Source organism: Falco naumanni, chromosome 3, assembly GCF_017639655.2.
Source record: "Falco naumanni isolate bFalNau1 chromosome 3, bFalNau1.pat, whole genome shotgun sequence".
Classification (NCBI taxonomy): domain Eukaryota; kingdom Metazoa; phylum Chordata; class Aves; order Falconiformes; family Falconidae; genus Falco; species Falco naumanni.
Window position 1 is genome coordinate 112,529,996 of NC_054056.1, and position 25,285 is coordinate 112,555,280.

Below are 25,285 nucleotides of genomic sequence, written 5' to 3' on the forward strand. Positions count from 1 at the left end.
AAATAATGTCTTATAAATACAGATTTGACAGTAAAATGGTGTTCCACATGATGAAAATAATGTTCTCTTAACATTATTTTCCATAAGCTTCTAAAATTCTTATTTTAACAGTCCATAAATTGTCATCCTTCTGGCAGTTTCTTTCTCCTGTGCCCAAATTGCCAAGTATCACTCCCTTCACCTGATAGTCAAGAAGCAATTCTACTCTCGCTCAATTTTAAGATTTTTCTGCAGGTAAAGCATATGTTCTTACTGTGTTCTCATATTAGGAGGTTCTAAATACCCTAAGTATCTAGAATTGTTTTCCAGTTATCAGCACTTCATTCAGAATAGGATTTTACTTCGACTTCCTGATGATATTTTCTAATTCTGATTTTCAAATTGTATTTTTAAAAGTTGCTACATAGCAACAGCTATTTCTCATATATAAGCATACTGTATGAGAACAAATAAATAATCATAATAATTTCCCAGAAATTTCAACAAAGTCCAATAAAGCAAATAACAAAATCTCGTTTCCAATGTACTAGCATAATTCAGAAATAACTTCACCATTTTGGTGAGAAACTCTAACACTGAGGTTAGAGTTTAGGTTTGAGTTAAGCATTTAGTTAGGCATTTAGGTTAGGAATGAATGAGAAGAAAAAAAAAAAAACCACAACGCCCTTGCACAATTTCTCTCTAACATATTAGAAAGTTTGCAAAAATTGAGTTATTAATTAGTATACAAGATTCTTATCCTATCATATCTTTGCAGCAGAAATGACAAAAATTTGCCAACTGAAGTCCTTTTAATTGCAAACCATTTTAACTTTGAAGACTGTCCCTCTGTGATACAATTAGCACCTTCTTTTTGCACCAGCCTTAGAAAGAAACACTCTTCATAACACTACATGCTCAGAAATAGATAGCTATATCATAACAACAAAATCAAAATAACTCAAGTAGTTTCCTGATTGTGGGTTATTTAGTAGAAGGTGCTATCACACACAGCAGTCTTTTCTCCTAGAAACAGTACGTATTTTTGTAAAATTTATAGGAAACTTCACATCTTTGAGATTTCTAACCATCTGTGGAATTTGGCAAGAACAACTGGCCAATGGTTTAAAAAGTTGTTAGCAGTGGGGGAGGGCAGGATAACAGATATACATACATACACAGACAGTACGTATTATATAGATTGAGTTCCTTTTCCTTTACATGCTGCAGCAGTGTAGTAATGTAAAATATATTTAAATACACATTCCAGATTGTTCCTACTCTGTCTAAAATTTAAGATTTTGCTAATCGGGATCGAATTCAGAATATGGCATACATGATGCTGAACACGTAACAACTTTAGAATATTAAATCTAAAACATGAGAAAAGTGTCCTCCTGGTTACAACTTCCTTTGAAGCATCTACATATGAGATGATTTTTTCTGTTTTGGAACTTACTCAAAGAAAATCTATGCAATTCCCTTCATTATTCAAACATAAACACAAAGTTAGATTTCTAAAGAAACATATGAAGTCAGTCCATACTCAGAATTTCCACTGTGTAGAATATGTCAGGAGTTTTGCATCTGTTTATTCTAAATGGTAACGTATCAAAATTCAACCTGAAGACACATCAGTTCTTTCTAAAAATAGAGTAGGAACATACATACAATTACACTAGGAAGATGCAAGACATACAATCTGTATTTTAGTTAAAATTACTTTTTATTGTCATATGGAAATAATTCTTAATAGGCATGCAAAAATTTAAAGAAATAAAACACTGCCAACACACATGGTCTAAGTCAGGTGTGTTGTCCCCTCCTTATGGGAAAGCATAAAATAAAGACTATAAAAGAAATCTAACTGTATTTATCTTAGCTTGAGTATCAACCAAATACCAATACAAGTTTTTTATAGAAGAAATTGCTACAAATAAGATATCCATAATCACACCAGCTATATCAGAATTAAGATCAGGTCTTTTGGATTCATGCCCTTTACTGATAAAACACCCTCCTGTGTACAGATAAATACTGTCTAATCATTATACGTGCAAAGTGATCGGAGTATCACACAGCAATACCCAATGAGGATCAAGGATGACTAGTACCTAAACCAGTCTGTGACTTATCCAGTAAACAACTGATCATGATCTTTGTTATGTGCAAGCTGCTTCTAATAAGCAACATTTGGAACGGGGATATCTAGGAAACACATATTCAAGTCCTTGCCAAGAAACAGGTTTCACTGGTAGACAAAACACTCTGAAATGGTATTTTAGAACTGCAAAATAGTTGAACAACTGATATTCCTATCTGCTTCACTTTGTTCATTAGCCAGGACAGATCCCATAAATTTTATACTGCTATGTAAGCAAACAGTACATACTATTTCAAGTTATAATTATCCACTAGATACTAGAAGTTTCTTCATTCCAGGAAATAATGTTGTCTCCTTTCATAGTGAGTACTCGCAAAAAATCATCATAATACACTAAGACAAACTCTACTGTTCTTTAATTTCCAGGACAAATGTAAGATCATAGTGTAAAGGGATTACTATTTTCCCGTTTCTTGAGAGTAACATATAGAATGATATTGTATGTACGTGGCATGGTACTACTAACAGCACATTTTTATACTATGGGAACAAACAATTATATAAATAATGTTATGAAGTTATGAAGGAATACAGGACTTTTATGTATGTAAGATGCTTCTCACAATTCAAATGTACATAAAGATGTATAATTGAGTGGCTTGGTATGCCTGAAAAAATAGCATTCAGACAATAAGAAAAAGAGGAAGAAGAGCAACAGTTCAGGTGCTAACCACAATACAGCCTTTTCATGAACTGCTTTAGACTAATAATGTTTTATGAGCTATGGAAAAAGGAGAGCAGTGTTATAAAATAAAATGTTTTTAAAAGGTGCCAGGATATGCCTGGACTTTAAAATTTGTCTATGTAAAGATACGTTGGATTACCAGATTCTTTAGGAATTTAGGTCGTACTATTTGTCAGGAATACTGGTTTTACTTAGTGTTTGGAAAGGAGACTTATCCTTTCCCTTTCAAATGCCATTTCAGCCATATTCTGTATCTGCTCTCAGTGAGACAATGTTCTGTGGAATAAACTTCGTACAAAGTCATACCGAAAAGACCTGCAGAAATAGCAACTGCTGCAGAGTTCATTTAATAAATAGGATACTTCTTACACTGTACATTATTTCAAGTTAATGCTTTCATTTACCACCTCTGAAAACTGACATCATTTGCAAACCTCATCTGCCAGACAGCCTGTCTGCATCTCTTTTCTTACAACAGTATTTGTCATGATCACAGGCTTTTCAGGTGAAAAAAAAACCCTCCAGTCTGTGTGACAAATAACAGGATATTTCAGTTGAAAAATATTTTGCAAATCACTTCCTTCCTAGATCTGATGATTCATAGGACACAATACAAAAGCCTTTTCCCAAGCATAATGGACAGAGCAAATGGAAAAATGCAATTTTGAAAGGGTGTAAACTGGCTGTTTTTGTTAAGATATACTCTACTATCTGCTCCTCAGTAGTGGTGCAGCACTAAACAGCAGCACAGCCTCCGCACATCATCCAATACAAATTCAGTATCTTTTTGTAACTCACCGGTCTCTTTTTCCAATTAACAACTGATAGGACAAGAAAGAGGAACCAGCTTCAAGTTGCACCAGTGGAGGTTTAGGTTGGATATTAGGAAAAAATTGTTCATTTAAAAGGATATCAAGCATTGGAACAGGCTGCCCAGGGAAGTGGTTGAGTCACCATCCCCAGAGGTATTTAAAAGATGGGTAGACACGGCACTTAGGGACACAGTTCAGTGGTGGACTTGGCAGTGTCAGGTTTACCATTGGGCTCAATGATCTTAAAGGTCTTTTCCAACATAAACCTATGACCTTTCAAGCCTGCCCCTCAAATGTCATACATCTACTATCCCTGACTAGAAGCAACAAAACGAGGAAACATCTTCTATTAACTAAAAACAAAAATACAAACAACTGCATGATCATCTCAGCTAATTCTCCCTTCTAAGTATTAGAAAGATCTGTAAGATCCGTCTGAAGTGGCCACCCCTCTCAGAGGACACTTCTCTCACTCCCAGCTCTTGCTAGATCAAGGAAAGGTAGCTTTTTCCTTTCTTTTCTCCTAAAATTTCCCTTCTCACTACTCCTTCTCTTCTACTGAGCAGCATTACAATTCAACTTTCATTTTAGTAACTGTCTGGGTCCAACAACCATCATCTATTTGCTGAATTTCCAAATAAAACCCTCTGAACTTTCTCTCATGTCCTACCTCACGCTCACAATTTCTCCATAAACATTATTTCATTCTCCAGGATTTAAACTGCCATTTACCTTGATCCTACATTTAAACATGCCTTTACCACCATGCTAAAAAGGAAGCCCTTACACACTGTGCTGACAAACATCTTTATTTTCTGTAACTCCTGATTCTGTCAGCAATCATTTGTTGTCCACACCAGCTTTGCTAGTGATTTGCCCTACTCATAAATTTTCTTTCAAACCTGAAAGAATTTGAATTTTGACTCTTTTGAGCTGTGTGCTAGAATTTTGACAATAATATCAAAACCAAATTAAATCATCCACAACAGGAAACCAATGAATTTTAAGTTTGAGATTGCATTTTGTCTTCATTGCAAAAGAAAAGCTAATGAATGATGCAATGTGGCACACAGAAATTTAAACAATCAAGACGCTACTACATGGCTTTTCAGAAGTCATTTTACAAAAGATATGTTGCAAGTTTTCAGAGAACTTATTAGCAGTAATGTGGCTATTTATGAGTAGTGACACCATAAGTAGTTCATTAGTTTCAATACTAAGAGGGTGTGAGATCAAATTAGCTATAAACTTACTCAGAGTGCAAAATTCTACTATCAATTTTGTATGAATTCATTCTAAGCAGTGTCTTTCATAGCTTTATAAAAGAAATTATCTTCTTCCTTAACTCCATTAAAGCATATTTACTAAGTTATTGGCTCCACAGCACAAAAAAATTAACTGATTGAGTTCAAATTCCTAAATATTGATTTCTCTTGACTTTGAAAACATGGTGACATCTGTGTGCAATCATTTCCAGATTGGTAACATTTAAAGTAGCCCTACTGGAAAAGGAAAGATAAAACCCTGTAATGTCACATCTTTGTCACTGCTATGTTACCAGTAATGTTGAGGGAGGTGATCCCTCCTCTCTAGTCAGCACTGGTGAGGCCACACCGGGAGTATTGGGTCCAGTTCTGGGCTCCCTGGTACAATAGAGACATGGACATACTGGAGAGAGTCCAACAAAAGGCCAGAAAGACGATTAAGGGACTGGAGCACCTCTCAAAAAGGAAAGGCTGAGAGAGCTGGGACTGTTTCCCCTGGAGAAGAGAAGGCTCAGAGGGGTCTTATCAATGTGTATAAAGACCTGAAGGCAAAGAATGAATAAGAGGGAACCAGACCCTTCTCGGTGGTGCCCAGTGACAGGACAAGAGGCAACAGGCACAATCTCAAATATTCCAAAAGAACACCAAAAAATACATCTTTACTGTGGGTATTCAGGTTGCCCAGTGAGGTTGCAAAGTCTTCATCTGTGGAAATATTCAACACCCAAATGGATACGGTCCTCGGCAACCCCTTGTAGCTGACCGTGCTTGTGTAGAGAGGTCAGACTAAATGATCTCAAGAGGTCCTTTCCAACCCACACAATTCTGTGACTCTGTAATTTTTAAAAGGTCTTCTATCACTTCTATTAAATATACATAAAGGTATTTCTAGACAGCCCCACATGCAAAATCACACAACTAATTATATTTAAATAACAAATGCTGTTAACGTTAGAGTATAAAGTACTATGAGACACAGCAATTCCAACAAACACTTTTTATGTTTAATTCTATCAGTGCAATACCCAGCCCCATGCATTATCGTTAACAATGGCCTGTAGTATCAGAATGCAAATAATATATGAAAGATTAATGGCCATAAAGCAAAAAAAAATAAATTAAAAATATCATTTTTTGGTTAGTTTACCATCTGCCTATGAGAGTATTAATGCACGTTTTTACACTGTATCTGAAATTTCTTCTTTCCATACCATACCTCTAAAGAGCTTTAAGCAATAATGATCAAATGTTTAGGAATATACAGTACAGTAAAAGAGAAAAGAAAATCTTAACATTTCTTCAGTGTTATCAGAATCCAGGTGAGATTTCTCTGAGCTTTGTTGGCTTATGTCAGAAGTCTTTCAAGCCTCACAGATAAGGTTTTAGAAGTGTATTTCTGCACAATACTCAACTGTACCACAGATAAAGAAAACATGAACAACAGCTCCTCACAGTAAGCTCTAGGTAATTAATTAGCTTATGCCTTTGATATAACTAGCCTGTTATACATTATGGAACAGTTGCACTGAGACTGATAAATACTATCCCAGCCCAACAGGAAAGGAACAATCATTCTGATCAGCCTAACTCTTCAGAGGAAAAACATTCCCAAGGAAAACTAAAGCCTACAGCCTAAAGGAATCTGTACATTTGAGAGTTTGACTTAAAAATTCTCCCTGTATATTATCCCAGTTCCTAGATGTCAGGCTCACACTTGCGGCTTTTCTTCTACTTCTCTACAGGAAGAACCAGATTGCATTTTTATCAGGTGAATATAAAGTCTGATTTAAAGTTTGCGCAGTAAGGGTAAGTGATACAACAAAAGAAAATAATATGTGAAATGAAGTGGGTGAGTAGCGAAGATGGTGAGAATTGTGGCTGGATATGTCTGAGATATTTTATGACTAAACAAACATTCTTTTTAGCATAAATACGTCTCTGTAAATCAACATTGCCATGCATGAAATTCCGTGCAGTGGCTGACATAACCTAACACTTTCTGTTACCACTGTACCAAGCAAAACCAGCCAAGAGGTTCAGAAGTCGACTCAGGATTCCTCGCAAATTTTATTATAGTGTTGAACTGGATAAATCCACACGTCCCAGACGTTCCTGATCATCAACACGCTCATTTTCAATCACAGTTTTACTAGACAGGAGGGACAAGAAAATTCCACACCATTGCCACGACTAACATTTTAAGCATGTGAATCTACAATAAAAGCTTTAAGTTGCTACAGTTTTATTACAAAGTCACTTCAAAGCTGACCAGTTTTTCCTCTTGGGGGGAAGAAAATAAATTAATCAAGTAAAACAGACAACTTGCTTAAGTTACCACTTATAGTCATACTTCCACAAATGGACACTGGCTGCGTTACTGGAGTAGTACAAGTTGTGTGCATATTTTCTGTCCTTTAATTTGTACAGAAACATTGTATCTCAGACACCATTTTGTGGTAAAAACAGATAAAGGATGACATGGAATGTCAACACCTTTCCATATGCTATTCACTAAAAAAAGATATGCTTTATATATATGGGAAATAGATCCCATATACACAGACTAGATTGTTCCTCAGCACTGGCAATCGATGGGGCTGAGAAAAATCTATGCACTTTGCATGTCTGCCATCCTAATCCTTAAAAGACCTTGCTGACAACATGTAAGAAAAATAGGCAATGAGGAGAATTGTATTACTAATTGTAATAAAAAAGCAAAGATTTAAGGCATACTAAAATAAGCCTCAGAAGCCAAAACAGATAAACAAGTGTATACAAATGTTAACAGAGTGCATCATTTTGCACAAATTGGCCTCAAAGCACAAAATTAATATCTTAGTTTGTACATTAAAAGATACTTTTTTATTGTAAGATGGACTAAAAATGTAAAAACATCTAGCAGTTCAAGCACCCATGAAATCTAAAACCAAAAATACAGTACTTGCAACATTTTAAAGAGCACAGGTTTTAGATAGATTAACATCATGGCATTTTTGAGAAGATGTAGTCAACTGTGAATCAGGCGTTTGTTTTACAGGTTAGGTAAGACAGTACTAGCAAACCATGTAAGTGGTTAAAAGGCAACAGATTGAATTTAGGTAGACATCCTTTCCAAACATCAAATAGTAAATCATCTCATGATATAAAATGCTTGTCACTATTCAAAAATGAGGGCTAGGTGCAATTTGAAATGTCTTTTCTCTGGCAGCATGTAATACAAAAGAACCTTATTTATGACTTACATTCAAGCAAAGAGGTAGGAAACATGATAAACCATGGCAATTCACAGTAGTACGTATCAAACACCTGAATAACCTCATTATAAAAATGTTGACTGTTTTTCTTTCCATATTCTGTTCATTTATGGGATGGAGCAAATCAATACAACAAACAAACACTGGATAAATTACAGAAGTGTTGACATATGCTACTGAATTAGACCACAGCAGCGTGACAATAACAGCTGAGAGTGCTGAGCTAGGTGCTGCTGCCTGTCACTCAGGCTCATCCGAAATACAGTAGTCTTTATATCTGTCAGTTGTTCCCTTCCTTTCATAAAATGGAAATAATTGATAAGAATGTCCACAGCCAACATCATTCACAAGTGACTCTTATTAAACCATAAGCTAAGATCTTTTGACTATATAATTATGAAATAAAATGCACCTCTGACTTGCAAATCAAGACGTTGTATTGTAGAATATGAGGTAAAATCACTTATTTAGAAATATCTAACACATTCAGAACAAAAATGACCCCTATTTACTATCTTAATGAGAAGTTTTGTGAACCTTAAAGCCAGTGGTGGATGTTAATTACTTGAAAATATAACTTGACAACATTTGAAAAAAACTAATCATGCAGATGGGCTAAATCTCCCAGTTCTTGATTCTTTCTACATTTGTAACCATGCATTGGTCTAACCAACCATCACAATAAAGGAAAAGATTTGTAATTGAAGAATTATCCCTGTAATAGCTAAATACGTAAGCAGGTCATTCATCATCAATAAAAAATACTAATTCCTTTCAGTTTTTTTTGAGACAATAAAAAGGTGCTTTGGGGGTTTTCTTTCTTTTTTTACTTACTTTTAAAAAATAAATACAAGTGTTTCATACAGTTATAAGGAAGCTGCACATTTTTCTTTTCCCTGGAAAAGCTTTGCATACCAGGTCTTAAGGCCTACTGCAAAATTTTAACTAAAATACTACAATGTCATGCCAAAAGTTTATTCCCTATGATATAGGTTATTTTTGCACTTAGGATTAAAACAAAATAAACCATATATATATATAAATATACTACATCCAAATCCTGAGATAATTACTGAGTTTAATTACTACCAAAACAATTCTTCCATGTATTAAATTGCTTTTGTGCAGTGAGATTATCCACTGAGGTTCATTTTCCTCCTTTTCTTCCTCTGATTGCTTCATTGCTGTTACTGATACATACTGGATTAAAGACCTAAACAGTAAATATTTTTTAGGGTATTAGTTACTTTCAGATTTTGAGACATACTTCATTTTTTTGCTTCTCACACAGCATAAGATTTCAGGAATTTGGGGAGTTTGAATTTTCTTCAATGCTAACATTAATAAAGACTTTTTTTTTTCTTCAAAATACCCCGCTTCCCAGGAATACTGAACTGCACCCAGTATAACCTAAGTCCTACTATAATGAATTACATTCCTTCTTCTTGCCCACTTTGACTAAGAAAAGATGAATGAGGAATTTGATATTTGTTAAGCATTCAAGGCTTCTACAGAAATGTAAAATGTTATTTTGATGTTCTGAATATTACCGCATGTTTTTGAGTGTTTTGCACATATGCAAGCATCCTCTTAATGACCACTGGAAGACTTTTTTTTTTCCTCTGCTAATGTTTTCATGCAAGCTCTGAAACTAGCCTACATGAAGTCTTTTACCTTTACAAACTCCAGTGTGCTAGAAATCCCTGCTTGTGGTAACATGCTTGCTAGTGGTAACATGCTCAGCAAATCCAGTTGCTTTTTTTGGTTTTGCATTTTTAAATAAAAACAAAACCACAAAAACACAGTATCATTAAAAGTAATCTTACAAATTTACAAAACAATGCACTTGCAAAAGAAAAAATGCTTAACCTGTTCACAACAAGGCTAAATCTGTACTACAGCCAGTTGACTTGCTTTATGCTCTTGCTGTATCATTACTTGTATTTCTCAGAAAAAAACCTGTTCATTGTGGAGGAATGTTAGTTTTCACAGCCAAACTGTATTTTGGAGTGAGGCCCAACAGACCTAACTTCTTTCCCTTTCACTTATGCACTCTTGAAAATAACTTTTAACCTATCCAGAAGACATTTTCGACATCTTGACATTTTTCAGTCTTTGGCATTACTTTAAGCATTGTTTCATCTCTTTAGATGTTGCCCTGTTAGACAAGGTTAGCCTACAATAGTAATCAGCCACTTCAGGTTCTGTGATAATAGAAAAGTAGAAAAAAAAATAATCTTTCTTCTAAAGATATAATAACTAAAGGATATCCTTGGCCAAAAAATCAAAGATTTTCACAAAAATATTTTTCCACAAGTTTTAGTTGCTAAAACACCAACAGCCCAAGAACCATCCATCTGAGAAGAAAATATGACCTTCTACTTTGCGTGCCTTTTATCTTCGTCATGCTTTGTGGGTACTTTTATAGATCTAAGAACTGAACCTTCCTGTATCATGTCAAATACATCACATATATTGTAAGGAAAGAAGCTACAACATTGGGTCTTAGATGCTCTTTCAGCCTTTGTCACTTACTGCCCGGTAGGTTACCCAATATCCATTCTCTGCAGGTTTATCTGGATGCCCAGCATTACAGAACAACTTGTCCCACCACTGGAACAGAATCAGTCACACTACATAAAGTTAAGAATCTGTTAAAGTAGAGATCAATGCTTACATCTTCTTCCCTCTATGATTTTCCATAAGGCTGTAACACTAGACAAGCATGGTCAGTAACTCTAAGATTTTCTGTCTTTAAGTTCTCTGTTAGGAAACTTGATCTGTATATTAAAAGGAAAGTTGATCTGTATATTAAACTTCCTGTGATTACACTGACTGCAAAATATTTGTGTTCTGAAAAACTGTTAACTAAGGTCAAAAATAAGAAGTGCTGTTGCTAAGGCACAAAACTGATCTGATCCAGGAAAGAAATCTACGATTTTATCAGCTCCAAACAGCTATCAAAATCTACTGACAAAACAAATGAAAATGGAACAGTCTCTCGAAAGTGCACTCTGCAGGCCATAAACATTTTTTTCGCTTAATAATTAGACTGGTACATCTAGCTACAAAAACACCTCTGTTTCATTGTTTAATGAGTCAGCTCTAGGCCCGTTAGAACATGGGAACTACATATACAATCTTAGTATTCCCCTACAGTAAATATACATTATATATATGTTGTATGCAGTAATATGTATATACACTGTATATATACAATATACAGTAAATGCAAGCACTAAATAAATAACTGTAATTTAAAAGGGCTATTATTATTATTAATGTTAAAAAAATAATACTGTGGTGAGACACAGATAGTGCAGCACCTGTGTCTTTACACATGTATATTTTTTTGTGGGTGCTTACCAGAAAGTAAGCCTTCATACGAGCACAGATAACCACAGACACACACAAACATATATCCATATAGATTTATACTCTTTTTTTTTTTTTTAATCTTCCCATGTAATTCCGCATTTCTGAGAGGTATGCCAAAGAACATTTAACCATATTGCCGCTACAACAGTACTGGAAACAACCATGATCAATGCCTCAAAACTTCCAGGGTAACATTTGGCTATAAGTTTTTAAAGGAAAGAAAAAATAAATCTTTAGACTCAACGGACATTATGTCAACTGCACTATCTGCAAGCCCAATCATGACTTTTGACAGCCATGACGGAGACCTTCAAGTACTAGGAAATACTTGAAGGAATTAAAAAAATTTGCCAAAGAAAGATTTCTGCACATGTTCACAAGCTATTTCTGAGTTACATTCTATGCAATAGTTTTGACTTCACTATTGCTGCATCAGGCATTAATCAGCAAAATTTCTGGCTCATTATCTTCAGAGTTAATTTTAGTGAGTCCTGCACATTAAGCAGGGTTCGTTCCCCAATTCTCTAAGATGAAATCGAGCATTTAAAGTAAAAACTAATTACATACTGAGGCATCAATGCCTACTTGCTCACCAGATAAAAATATAGTGTTATGTGGTGGTAATCTTGCATTTGGGGCCAATCACAGCAGGACAAGAAGCAAAAAATAAAGTCTAGAAAAAAAAATATTTTTATTGTCAAACCTATGACCTATTTTGCTAGATTTCCACCATCTTTTCACACTTCTATAACTACACAGTTGTTACTAGATATCTTTTTTCTGATGGTGAGTTAAGTAAAAAGTTATCTTCCATGACCTACCCCTGCTCCTCATTAACATCTATCCGCTAGCTTAACTGCATGCATAGCCAGTCCTGGTGCCAGCCAAAACTTTGAGTATCAGATTAAACTTTGGGTTTAAATGCAGGTTATTCGACAAGTTAAGGAGAGGCTACCAATGCAATTCTATGTCAGACAGCAGGATACAGCAACTTCGGGCGGGATTTGGTGAACAGCAGCTAAGGTAGGCTTGGAATGTAACGTTGTGCCAAGCTCAGTGGCACCCAAGAATGCATTTCAGACCATAACCTTAACGTTTTGGAGGACAAGTGAGAGGAAGAAGTGGCAGAATACCACAGACACAACAGTAAACTCTATTAGAGATTGGCCATGGCTTTAAGAAAAATATCTGCCTTATGAAACTAAAGAAGAGAACAGAACTCCTCAGATTTCTATGCTATCTAATGTTTATGGATTAACCCAAACCAATACAAATATAAAACTAGGAGAATTCTCACAAGAAGGTAGCAGCATTTGATAAAACTATATCCTTAAAAGGTAAGACTTATTCCAGGACTGGCCACATTCACACAAGGAAGCTGCTTATATGAGGCACCTGCTGAACCCAGCAGAATTTAAAATTTACAGTTCAACTGAGAGAAGGTGCTGTGAGTAGGGTCCCTTAAGGAGACAGTCCAGATACTTTTACTTGGGGCTTCCCGATTCTTCCCCTTCCTCAGTCATCTTATGGCCACAACAACCAGCCCCAGAGCCTATGAGTTGGGTACATGTAAAGCCTATCTCTAAGAGCCCAACTTGTTGCCCAGTCACACAGAACCAGTGGTAAAAATCAGGCAGTAATTCAGCCCCTTCGGATACGTATCTAACCAAACTGATCATTAAATGCAAGTAAATGTTACCTGCTACACAAGCTAAAAATTGCTCTGCTGAAACGAGCAAGAAAAGAATGAATTCACCTTCTTCTTGAGCTCCAGACCAGTGCTCTAGCCAGAAGGCTGTGCTTCTCCTCGGCTTACTTCAAATAAAATTCATTCTCTGCTCATTTCACAACACCTAGAAATGAAAAAAAAATAATCTTACTGAGATAGCACGGGAAATATTCTTTTAATTTAGTCTCTTTTCAGTAACTGGACTAGGATGTGTTTTAAGGCCTGGTTCTGGACAGGAGATCATAAATTTCAGAAGGAAATGTCAAAGACACTTGCAAAGCAATGTTACTGCGATGCTAACTTGGCATCTTTAACCCTTCACATTATAAAAAAGACAGGTAATCTCTAGTAAACACTAGAATGATGCCATGTTTTCTTTCACCACGGTCAGCAATCTGTAATTAATTCAAACAGATGACACGCTGCTTCCATGGAAAAGAAAGAAAGGTAGGAGTGAAGTAGCTACTCTCACAATTTCTGCCCGGATAGAACACACTCTAATTGGATTTCTATGCTGGGAAGAAAAAAACATCTAAATTACCCTTTTTCATTCAAAAAAGTAGAAAAAAAATGAGCGGTTTCTAGGAGACCCTGCAACAGCAAAAATGATGCAGTATTCTTGCCACTTCTAAGAAATAAAAACATTTCATTATTTTGAAGTAGCTGGCCAGAGCTGGCAGTTGAACTCAATTATGATTCCTTCAGGTGCCAGCTGATACATTCAGTAGTGTTTGAGAGAAGTCCATGCAAATCATAACAGAAAGTAATCTGACTAAGCTGATACGAAGCCATTCCTTGCCTAAGAATAGGTCTCACATTCCAGATAAAGAAAACTTACAATGTTAAAACTAAAGGATGAAATCAACTTAGCAAAATAATTCCAAAATAATTTTGTTTTAGAAACACACTCCCAAAGAACTCAGAGCCGACCAACATATAACATGGTATTACTCTTCCTGGAAAATCTCACAAATAATGAAAAAGATGGTATCTTGGTTAATGCAATGTCCACATTGTTTTCTGTCTCCATCTGCAACAGACCTTTTTTTCTCCATGCTATTTAGTATATACTGGGGCGGTGGGGAAATAATACGGTTGTTTGAGATTTCTCTGAAGGTTGCACGATGCACTACACACGTTGCATTTACTTAGGATAGCAAATGCAGCTGCATTGGAAATCGGGAAAATCGTAAACATCCACAGAAGTGAAGCAGTAGACTCAGTCCTGCAGGACAGTGGGTGCTCCCTTCTGCTTAATGCCAGGTAGAGCCTCACTCACTGAGAAAAGCACTACACACCAGTATTTTGTGCCAGGCCGTGCTGTAAATCAATGTACTTAATTGTAGTGGCATGCCGCTCGAGGGGAAAAAAGAATACTCTAAACTTAGACAAATCAGAAGAATGACTTCAAATTCTGCCCTACTAAATAAGAGGGCTATCTTACAAATTAGGGTAATACTTTAAGCACAGAAAGAAGCTTTTTTTCATCATTAATTTCTAGAACACACTGTTGTCCATCTGAGTCATTTTCCTTCATGGGGCTTCAACTTCTTTCCTTTACATACTACCCCAGTGCCAAAGAAATCTTTGGTCCTTCTAGTAATCAGACTCTATTTTCTGTACCTTACCCCCAAGATGACATAAACAATTGCTTCATCTTCACAGGTTTATCTTCTCCTTAGGCCTTAAAGACATCCAACTCTATAAATCAATTTGCTCTTGCCATTATGACAAGCAAGCCTGACTTAACCTTCCTGTGGCTCCAAGTCTTGAATTTTTCCATGCACTAATGTTCTTACCTCTCCACATACACTCCTAACTCTCCACAAAAATATGTTTCTGGAAGAAGGGAACATGACTTCATAATCAGTGGAAGTAAAATGTATCCTCCAAAAGTGAGTCTATCTAATCCTCTAATCTAGTTTCTCCAGTTACTGAAGTCTGGAGAGAACATTCACATCCAAGGTGACTGAAAATAAGCACTTAATAGATACAATACATTCCCATGTCAAGACTACTAAAGAAGTGTATTGCAAAAGACTTGGAATTGGATGTGATCCCTGTGAAATTGCCACATAGCTTCACAGCACATTTAACATTTATTTTTAAAGTGGGGGTTTTGTGGTTTTAATAGCAAACAGTAAAGTAAACACTGCAAATAGCACTTCAGACTGGACAATAAAAACAAAAAAATGTAGGTTGAAAGGAACTTTTGGAGATCATCTAGTCCAGACTCCTCAGGGCAGAGCTAACTTCCAGGTTAGGCTGGGTTCCTTTATGGCCTTGTCCAGACAAGTTTTAAAAACCTGCAGGGATGGAGGTCCCTCTCTAAGCAACCGGTACTGCTGCTTAACCTCACTGCCTGTGAAAAGCTGCCTCCTTATACCCGATGTGAGTTTCCTTCATTGCCACTTATGGCCACTGTCCCCTGCCCTTCTGCTGTGCGCCTCCCAACACAGCCCGGCTCTGGCTCCTCTGCTGCTCCTACCACCAGCTCCCTGCCGTGCCTTCTCTCTTGACTCCTGGCAAAACAAATCCTCTAGCACCTCAGTTGCCTTCCACTCAACACTCTGCATTTTCCTGACCTCCTTCGTGTTTTGGAGCACTGTAACCTGGGCACAGCTATCCCACTGCAATGAAAGAGAAGAATTCCCTGCCCCAGCCTGCCAGCTGTACCTGGCCACCAGGAAGCCTCCCCTGCTGCAGGGGTGCATGCCTCACCCGTAATTCGGTGCCCACCAGACCCCCATGTCCTTTCCAGCAGGACTGCTGGCAGCTGGGCCCTAGCGCCGCGCTGGGTAATGCCACACCAAGGAGCATGACTTCTGCTGAGCTGCCTGTGTGAACAGCATCTGCACCAAGTTTTAAGTCAGATTGTCCTGTCCTAAGAAACTTAAGCCTAAACTAGGTGAGACAAGTAGATGAGACAGGATGAAAAACAGCTGTTCAAGAAAGGCAACCCATTAAAAAAGAGGCCAGTTAAAAGTTTCGAGCAAGATTCTGAGGGAGCATAAAGACAAATGCAAATTCAGGAGCTTCTGTTCAAGGTGTGAGAGACAGATAATTGAGAGACTCAAACCCAGAAACAGATGATAGGGATAAATAAAGCAATAGTATTAGAGGGTTACCTGGCCGCAAGGTGTAAGAATAGGAGGATGATTGAAAGCAAAATAAGATTATGTACAACCTTAGGCACACAGCTCACCTATTCATTCAGTTATTTATTTTTTCACTTCTCAGATTCCAATTAGGCAACATCAAAGATACCACAAACCACTTTATGTATAAAAAGGTCTTCAAAAGGAAAAGTAGTACTGCAGTCTGTCAGAGCTCCCTGACAAAGACAAGTTCAATAATCCTCTACTGCACTTGAGCAATGAGGAGTGAGAAGTATAACCTTAAAATATAAGTAATAGAAAGAAATAGGTATGTGCCTGAAAGGAAATCTCAAATTCATCATGCTAAGCTTTCAAAGACAAACTTTAAACAAAATGGAGGTAGCTGAAAATACCTATTCATTTTGCTTGTGAGAAAAAAGAATCTCTCATGCCTTTAGGCAGTGGAGAATTATGTGGTCTTTCAAACAGAAAAAGTGCAAACTGTAGAGGATCAGACTGAATAAACGTTAAGATGCCAGTCTTACAGGGCCTTTGGGAATCTACTCAATAACAATATTTTTGAGACGCCTCACACAGGAATGGTGTATTTGTTATAGTTATTTACACCTTGCAGAGAAACCTAATAAAAATGAAAGGATGTGTTTATGCACTAAGGAACAGAGACAAAGAAATATCTACATGAGAACACAACAGGTATAAACAAACCAGTCATTTTAAAGCAAGCTGAAAAGGAAAAAAGAAAGAAAAAAACACTCAATGAACAAACCAAAAAACTGATAACTTTCAACTGTAACATACTGTAAATAAGATTGATGTCTTCCACTTAGCATCTTTCAAGTGTTGAAAAATTAGTCTGGTTAGTAGGGCTCTTTCCCTCAATTTATGCAAAGAGTTGAAATGTAGAATTCATTTAGTCCTTATAGCAAGAAGAAACCTTATCATAAAAAAGGCAGAGGCAAGCAATTGGATGGAAGAACAGTTTCCTAAGCCTGTAAAGGCAATTCCAACACTACTATTACAGCTGTTGCAGATGGGACAACAGTAGTATCCAATAACCAAAAAAAAAGAGATGTAGATGTCTGAATCAGGCTTCTTGAGTAAGCCCTGGTGTCAACCCTGCTGCAAAGACCTGCTTCCTGAATACAAGGTTTTTGTGCATTTTATTCAGCATGAAATAATGATGGTACCTGTGGGGAAGCCCCTTGGTTGGTACAATGGGAAGGTTAATCCCAAAAGAAGCCATCTCCATTGCAAAAGTTCTTTCTGTGCTGTTGAGCAGGAGTGCAAATAAAATGCTGAGGCCCTTGGCTGAGGATCTCAACACATCTCAAGGTTGGGATCCAACTCAGTATGCAAATATATTTTGCCCTGGTGAGACAAAATTAAGCAGAAGATAGGTATAATTCTTGATATCTAGTATATTGCTCATAATATCCTAAAAAGGAATTATAAACACTAATTATTTGGTCTAAGCCTGTAATCCTCTTTAGGAGTAAGACATCTACTGCATAAATAGCTTCGGCAGGGGGTGGGAGTGGGGGGAACCACTACCACCCCCACCCCCCCAAAAAAAACCCCAAAAATACAAGAAAGCCAAACAACTTCATAATGTAGCAACCTATAAAACTAACTACATCTTCTTGTGAAAAGAAAAAGATGAGGCATAAAAGAGCTGACTCTAATTGACACCTTTACTACAATAATCTGGAACAATACTTCAAGAGGAGCAAAAAAACAGGTTTAGTCATGCCCTTCTTTTATTGTATCATATCCAAAAAAAGGTTTCAATCTTTTTCTTAAATTACATACTTTTACTTCTTTATTGAATTCTTCAGTTCATCTCTTTTATCCTTTCCTTTCTGCTTTTTTTAATCAATTGCTAAAATTACTCAGCAGAATTGCACATGAGGTATACAAGACTCCCTTTCATTGGCTTGAGATATATGGGAGACAGGAGTTTAAAAGGTCAGTCATTATGTGCAGTCCATAACCTAACATTTTCTGCAGACAAGATATGTTCACAGTTACAGCAGGAATGGGGCCAAACTGGATTCGAACTATCCATTTAAAGTTCTTTGTTTCTGCAACTAATCAAAGTCCATCTTTGTTCCAAATATAATGTTCTCTAGCGTCAGGTATATTGAAGACTCCATCAAAATGGAGCAAAGAACTCAGACCTTTAATGCAGCTACAGGTAAAATAAAGATAGAAGTGAAAATATAGAGTGGGCAGTAACAAAAAAGTAATGAAAAAGTATAAAATATCATGAAAAAGTTTAAAGACATGAGAAAAAATAGTGGGGAGTTGGGAAGACAAAACCTAAGCAAAACCAACAATTGCCCCATCCTCAGCAGCGATGAAGACTCACAGTTCCCCACCTGAGTGGAAACTGGTGTGCAGGGACTCAGCAGGAATCCACATTCCAGTTAGCTGGCATTATAATGTTCTGTCCAGCAGCAGGTTAGCCTTACCTACCTACTGTTTGTAGCAGCCAATAAATAATTGCTCTGCACTCATAAATTCAGTAATTCCTCCTTGCAAGTCTCTGTGGATGGTAAAAGATGTTCAAATAAAAGTGACACAGTAGAGGAAGAGTACAGAAAATAAAAGTACGGTTTGATAAAAGATCCATCTATCAGTTTGAATGTACTAATACTGTGGGTTTTAAAATAAGAAAATGAAGGTGGCCTTCAGGTTTCACAAAGGATAAACAACTTTTGCCACGTTGGAAAATCAGTTCATGTTTTTAAGTCTGAATGTTGATAGAACACTATTTTTCATACAGTCTGCCTCATTTTGAAGCTGCTTCTGTGGCAACATCAGGAGATGATAGAGAAGAGCAAAGTGTTTCCCTTTAGGGCTAACACTGTATGTGGACATTACAGGAATGTTGTTATCAAAAGCTTTGGTGTCACAGCAAGATCACCAGCAATCTACAAAGATTGACTACACAGACTGGCAGGCTGAAGACCTTGTAGACAAATCAATCTGTATGGCATTCAGTTTCTGGTTCTGATTTTCCTGAATACAGTGATGCCAGAATGTCGATGGCCCCAGAGGACAAATGCCAATTCTATTTTAAGTTCCTTTATTTAGTTTACAGATGCCATAAACTTAAATGTTAATTAATGTTTTTTTCTAAAAATATTCACAAGCTTTTATTTTAATGAATACATTGAAGTCCTGAGCAATATTTACAAGCTGTCCTTTAATACAAAAGCCTTTTAATAAAACCACTCATCTTTCACCTGGTATGAAATATGAATGCTAAGTATAGAAGCATTCACGTTTGCGGATTTCTGCAAAGTTAAGAAAAGTAATACCCTATATCTAAAAGCAAAAATTACAGCTACATGTTCAACTAAGTACATGCACACAAGTCCCAAAACGTGCAACACATCCATTTAAATGAGACACGTGCACAGGGACATTCTTGAGTTTTGCTCTGTAGGGGAGTCACAACACTCATTAAAATATAATAAGCTCCGCAATGAATAGAGCAAGTGCTCATTATAATGTAATGAGCAATAATTATCACACAACGGTCCTGTGGAGTAAACTCATTGCATTCCAAGAATGTTGTACCTTTTTTTTTTTTTTTTTTTTTTTTTCTTCTTAAAAAAAACCCCATAAATAGGAGCTTCTCCCGACTGGGTTCAGACCTAGCAAACATACAGGCATGTTGTCATAACATAGTGTATTTGACCAAAACCACTCCCATAATGTAACAACACAAGCCAAACTGACTTCAGTGGCACAGTGGGCATTAATTGCTTTAGGAAATCAGGCCTCACCTGACCTTATGCAGTCTGAAACAACTCAAGTTCATTAGCCTTCAAGTCACAATGCAAGAAGGCTACATAGTCGTCAAAGCTCTCCCTCCTGGCTTTGCTTGAGAGGTATTTACAAACCTCTCGAATAGGTTTCTGTCTAGGAAGCTACTTTACAAAAGCATGTACAAAGGAACATCCCTCTGGTCATCTTTTCATCTGCCTCATGGCTAAAGAAAGGTTACTGAAATAAAGGTGCCCTATTTTTCTTTCCCCACATCCAGCCTGCTGTTCCCCCCATTTTCACCACATTAGATCTGGAACCTGCCAAGCCTTTATATAAAATGACACAGCTCTCTAATCTGGCAGAAAATTAATCCAAGAAAAAAAATAAAACCCCAAGCCCTACAAAAAAGCAGCAACCTGTTGGCTAAGTCATCTTGCATAAATTCCCCATAAGCTCCTCTATGCTCTCAGAGGCTTCTGTCCTCAGTAACCTATCTATCTACTGACTCCTCCTTAAGAGGTCAAGAGGTCTCCAACGTTATGTTTTTCACTGAACAATATAAAACACATTAGGTATCAGCATGATGCAGTTGTTTGAGATGGATCTGAGAAACAGAAAGGCCTCCTTTGGGACAAGATTCATGTAACAGGATCATTCCTAAAGCCTGTAAACCTAGAGCATCCAATTTACAGCACACAAGCCACATGCACTGCCACGCCAACACGTTTATGCCCCAGCAGCAAGATGGAGACTGATCCATGGCACTCTGCCGGCACTGGGGACCCACTCCTTACCTATAACCCACACACAGCCTGCATGCCCATAAAGCACCTGGTTAACACCTGGGAAGAAGGTGCTGCTGCTTTAGCAGGTCACATCATCTGCTCCAGGAACAGTAACCACCTTCCCACCATGCTGCTCCCTGGGGTAACTCTGGGGCACCCACTGTGTTAATGCACTGTGAATTTTACGCCTAGGATAGCTGTCCTGAGAATATACAGAGTAACAAATCTAGTTTATTTAGGAAACACTAAACCTTGTATGAATCAATTGTACCGTGAATGCTTCGCAGTCTTTACCCGACACTGAAAGAAGTTCAACCAGCTAGAAATGATGAGCACCACTTGAAAACATGTTTGCTTGCAGATTGTCTTACCACTTTCCAAAACCACTTAGAAGGGTTTCTAATACAAAGCTACCCTGGATTTCAAAACATTAGTTGTGCATTCATTGAAAATGAATGAGTATAAGAACAAGCATTGCATTTCCTCAGCAGTTTTCTAAAGAAGTCTTAGATGGTTCACAATTTAAAAAAAACAAAACAAAACAAACAAACAACAACAACAAAAAAAACCCACCAAAAAACCCTCATCAACACCAAAACAAAAACCAAACAGAAATAAACCCAAACTTAACATGCAACGCTAAATGAACTGATTATTTTACACCTTCTGCCATGCAAATACAAAAATATCTAAGAACTCTCTAGGCTGAACAGGCAAGATAGTAACTGTGAGCTCAAATTCTCTAATATGAATGCAAGAATTCGTGCTTCAATGAGTGGCAAATACATAACAAATTTTCTTGATCAGCAAAGTATGTGGAAATTTCATGTAATCAATGATGTGTAGCTTATTTTTTTCACGACTCCAATAAGCAGGCTTATTATTTATTAGAAAGAACAAAATGTAAAACATAAAGGAAACTGTGATTGAGGACTGTAATCCAGACATAAATTGTTTCCTTTTTATTTTTAAGTATTGGAAGCTCCCATGAGCAGTTAATAGCTGCCATGCTACAGTGATGCTCATATGCCCTAGTTTTTTTTCACATCTCCTGAAAGCCAAGCTTTTACACTTAGAAGAGTCAGCAGTTCCCAGGTGCTAATACAATGTACCAGTGTTAAAAATACCTCCTCACAGTCAAATTAAGTCTTTATTGAACAACCTAAAGAAGGTACCTCCATTTCAGCAGCAACCTTTTTCCTTCAAATATGCACAAACATATGCATATGCACTCCAACACCCTCAAAATTAAGAGCAGCACTTTTCCTGTCCTGCCACCATGGCTAAACTATTAATTTTTTTACCAACTATAGGAAGGTTCTTTACTGAATGAGCACTTGTACTTTGCAAATAGTACGGGATTCACTGGGACAGGGTCTCCAACTTGGTTCTGAGTATCTCAAATGCTTTGCCCTGCTGCTACAGAGATGGTGTCTATGTTGCTATTTATTTTTTTTTAATTACGTATTCTATCAATTTGAGTACCAGCAGCAGCAGAACGTCACAGAAAGTTTGACTGAATCCTAGCCAGAAATCCAAGCCTGAGAAAGTTCGCCCCCTGCCCCAATTCAGTGTTAGCTTAAGCCTCATTCTAACAACTAGCAATACAGAAATTGTGTATACAAGGAAAAGGCAAAACCAAAATATTTCCTCTGGGCAAGGCAGAATTATTGACAATGAAAGGCACTTCATAGTCTCCTGGACCAAAATATTTTCATTCACAGCTCTCCCACCACACCCAATAAGAGTAAGATGTGAATTAAACAGAATTAAAATCCAAATGTGTAACTTTGGTATAAGAGTATATTAATCATTCAGTAAAGTGGTCTAATCATAGAATATTATACAAAATGAAATGCTTAATATAATTATGAAAATGCACACTCCCATCCATGAAAATAAGCAGGCTTTGGCCAAAGAACAGGTCATAGTACTGCCACATGATGTGATCAGTAACTTTTACCTGCTTTTAACAGTACCAAGCATCTTTCTTTTTTAAAAAGCTGATTTCCATTTCTTTGTACCTTTCCAAAGAATGTGTGTGCATCAGTAACCATGTATGTGTCCATAACTGTGGCTATAAGGGCTTAATGGCAATTAATTATGAATCAATACAGTGCATGATGGAGACACCGGAACAGGCTATCCAGAGAAGTTGTAGATGCCCCATCATTGGAAGTGTTCAAGGTCAGGCTGGACAGAGCTTTGAGCAACCTGATCTGGTAAAAGATGTCTCTGCCCATGGTAGGGGGGTTGGATTAAATGAATTTCAAAGGTCCCTTCCAAACCAATCCATTCCATGGTTTTATGACCCACCTGGAAACACCAAAACAGGGAGTCAGCCAAATACAGAGTTGGTGGTTTTCAACAGGAATACTGCCCAGGAAGAAGACATGATGGGCAGTGTTTAGCCCACCTACACTGAGGCAAGTACTTCAGTTCAGGCTGCCTGTGTTATCAGCAGGGAGAAGCAGGTTCCTCCACAGAAGTTCAAAACAATTCAAGTGCAAGGCCCCACCACAGCGCATGAAAAACCTGAAGCTGGCTGATTGGCAATGCCCAGCCCACCGCCCCCAGCTGACAGGGGAACTGGATGAGGACACAGCAGTCCCCAGTTCCACCACCACCAGACTGTCCTAAGGAAAAACATGTCCATCCTACCACCCCACTCCTGCCATCTGCTGTCGAGACAACTGGACTGATCCCTCTTGTAAAGAACTTCCAGGGTTCAATGTTACAGACTACGCAATACTACACAGACCAAAAAATCTCACAGACTGCCTCAGTCCTATGCTAAAAACGCAGCCAGTACCTGAGCTAGCTTGGTATTTTTATACATCACTTCAGAAACATGCTTTAAAAAGTGTCCATGTAAGCACTGGATAAATGATACTGAAACCAAGGTGAGGTAGAGTGAGGATGGAAACGTATCTCTGTGGCCTAAATATATTCCTCCTTGCAATAATATTTGCTTAAGAGGCAAACAGTTTCATAAAGAGCAGGGAGTCAAGTTTGCAATTGTAAAATAATGCTCTATCTTTTCTATCACAACAAACCCAGCCTTAATGCTGCTCAGGTTTGAAGTAATTCCAGAAAAATATAAACGGCAATCGCCATCATGCAAAATCACAATTCTTACAGGCCTCAGGCATCTGTTAAATATATTCACAGTATACAAGAACTGTAGATGTGCAAATGCCAACAAGTTGCTTATCACTTACAGAGCTACATGACTATGTTGTTCTGGTTATGCTTAATGCATAAAGACACATTACTTAAAAAAAAAAAAAAAAAAAAAAAAAAAAAACAACAACAAACAAACCCAAAGCAACAACTCCCTATCCCACCCCAAAAACCACCCCAACGCCCAAACAGGAGATTAGGCTTATGCAGCAGACCTGGGAGATCTGAAGGGAGGTTAGTAACTGTAGCAAGTATAGTGTTACCTCACTCCTGTCAAATCCCCAACTGGCTTCATCTAAATTTCTATTGATTCTCCATCTATATATTAAGACCAGCCCCAAAAAAATAATGGTACATTCTTTAAAGCACCTCACTATCAGCAGTTTGTCTGAGAAAGTTTGGTTTTGGAGGACAAAAATCTCATTCTGCCAGTCTTCCTTCTCACTTACGGGAGACATGAATTTTTTGGTTCCCAATTCAGGAGCTTCTTAAAAATTCTACTTCAATTCTTGGATTAATTTCCAAATTTCATGTAGCTTTTTTTTTTTGCTGGAAATGGAGAGCAAAATTGTGTTTAGAATCAAAACTGATATACAAAGCAATGGAGACACTAACACTTCAGCATTATTAGGCTCTGCAATACTTCTTTAAAACAATATTGTGCAGTATTTGTTCTGTAATTACCTTGCAATGTTCATGTCATACATGAAGTTACAGAGTGCTTCAGGGACTTGTCTAAGATTGCCCATCAAGTAAGTGGTGAAATTAAAGCACTTCACCCTGATTTAGCACTGGACTATACTCTCTTTAAGCTAGAACACTGTTAACCAAGGAAAAAGAGTTTTCTACTATAAACAATGCTAGTGAGATTTACACACTGGATTTTATAAACCTTTGTAGGCAATTTGGGGATTTTCATATTATTTCCTCTTAAGAGCTTCAAATATATACATCTCCTTCCTCTAGGAAAAGATGAACAGAATCTCTTCTATGAATAGAATCATTTTATATTGATTTTATTCACTAAGAATTTCCTCCCCTTCCTGTCATTTCAGTTGCCAGCTTTATTTTGCATTGCCTACAAGCAAACTGTGCCCCAGCCCCTCAGGATGGCTGATTAAGCTCAGGCGCCTTTGCAGGACAGGTCTGCCAGAG

The 25,285-nt window shown here is 37.3% G+C and overlaps 1 protein-coding gene across 2 annotated transcripts in view; it reads right to left on the minus strand.

The window, feature by feature from the left end:
* CDH18 (cadherin 18) overlaps nucleotides 1-25,285 on the minus strand; it is a 343,866-nt gene that overhangs the window by 249,726 nt on the left and 68,855 nt on the right. For both annotated transcript variants that reach the window (XM_040587697.1, XM_040587698.1), the window contains exon 2: nucleotides 13,294-13,390. The gene's annotated coding sequence lies outside the window, so the exon portion shown is untranslated. The remainder of the gene's footprint in view (nucleotides 1-13,293; nucleotides 13,391-25,285) is intronic.